Raw genomic sequence first — 1,968 nt, 5'->3', positions numbered from 1 at the left:
TACTGGATCTTGGCTGTTCTATATTGTTAGCATGACCATAGTTGCAAGTACACACACATGCCTGGTCATCAGGGTTAGTTAAATGGGTCCTCCTGTGCCATTTACCCCAACTACTGTTCAGCATTATGGAGAAGAACAAGGCTGGAGCAAGACAGGCTAGCTTCACTTCCAAACAAAAAACAAAAAGGAACACTGGCGGCTTCGTCTGGACTGCCATTCCCCCAGTACATTGCTTCTGGCCACCCCTCAGTCTTAAGTACCTCATCACTTGTCAGTGACCTCTCACTCTTACTGGCAACTTGAGGGAGCCTGGTGTTCAAAGACATTGGGGGGCTGAGCTCCCTGAGTCAAAAGCAGGCTCCCCTCGTTTGGGCACAGGGCTAGCTCCATCCAGGGCCCTTCCTCAGCTGCTCTTTACAGGTGCTGGCTTGGGAACAGTTCTGTAATCACAGCTACTTGAGAGGGTGAAGCCACAAGTACAGGATCCACTGGGTTAGTGGGTTTAAAGTCAATTCCTTACCATGGAGTTAAGGCCCCATTTTAAGTTTCAGCTAGCCCAGTGACCACAGGCTAGCATGGGGAGCTAGTTTCCAGCTTCCTTTAACGACCTTGTTTACTGTCTGTTCATTTATCTAATTTCCTAAGAGATACAACAGATGGTCCCCTGGGGCTGTGACCACAGGACCCCAGCAGAGCTATAACAATCAAACTGGCCCTTTTCCTGGGAGCTGCTGTGTTACCCAGGTTTAGGCATAAGTAGAATAACCAGGTAGAGTTGTACTGTGGTGTTGCCTAGCATGTATGTGGGGTCCTGGCTTTATCTCCACCTTTGCAAGAGAAAAGGGGTGTGTGTTCACCTGTAATTCCACCTAGGAAACTGACAAAAGGGCCACTGAGTTCAAGGCTAACCAGGGATACATATCAAGATTCTGCCTCAAAAGGGGTGCAGCACCCACATAGTGGCTCATACCATCCCTAACTTCAGTTCCAGACAATCTGACGCCCTCTTCTGCTATAGGCACCAGCCACGTACATGGTGCATATATATACATACAAGAAAACACATTAATCTGTTTTTTTTTTTTTTTAAGGAAAAGATTACGGACAGGGGAAACCAGAGTAAGAATGTTAACAGTCCCTAAACTCTAGCCTTGGCCTAGAAGCCAATTTCCCAACAGCTCTGTGAAGTACTGTTTGCACTCCCAGAAAAGGGTTATCAAAACATCTGGATACTTACTTTAGCCTACACTCAGTGACCCCCCCTACCCTCTGGAGGAAGCAGATGTGGACAGAAATGTCTCCTTGGCCCTTTACTGTATAGATGCTGGCTCTGAAGAGGAGCAAGTCAGGGACAAACGGTGGGGTCCACTGGACTGCACCCCACTTACCCAGCTCCCACCCTCAGGCAGTGTCACCCCAGCTGTTACTCTTCTGCCTCTGCACACCATGCAGTCTAAATACTTGACTCTGGAACTGAGCTCCTGGTGACGTCTAAGCACAGCTGCTTTAGAGGTGCAGCAAAGGTCTGGGTCCCTTTGGGAATCTGTGGCCAGAATCACCTTCGCTCAGAACCACACATGTGTCAGGTTGAGACAGCTCAGACTGGCAAGTCTGGTAATCTGAATTCCATCCCTGGAGCCCACATAAATATGGAGAACACTGACCCACAAAGTTGACTTCATACATGTGCTGTATGTAGCATGTCTACACTAGCATGTTCACACACACAATAACAAAACAGGGCCAAGTGGTTGGGGTGCACGCCTTCAATCCCAGAATGAGGGAGACAGAGGCAGGTGTATCTGAGTTTGAGGCCAGCCTGGTCTACAAAGTGAGTTCCAGGAAATCCCAGGATACAGAGAAGCCCTGTCTCATAATAAATAAATACATAAAACCTGTGTCACAGTCCTCCCTATGTCATGGGGGTGGGGAGGGGCTGAGAACCAGAGTCAGGAACCTGGCCTGGTA

The sequence above is a fragment of the Mesocricetus auratus genome, unplaced genomic scaffold, assembly GCF_017639785.1.
Source record: "Mesocricetus auratus isolate SY011 unplaced genomic scaffold, BCM_Maur_2.0 Super-Scaffold_100014, whole genome shotgun sequence".
Classification (NCBI taxonomy): Eukaryota; Metazoa; Chordata; class Mammalia; order Rodentia; family Cricetidae; genus Mesocricetus; species Mesocricetus auratus.
This window is presented reverse-complemented; position numbering follows the sequence as displayed.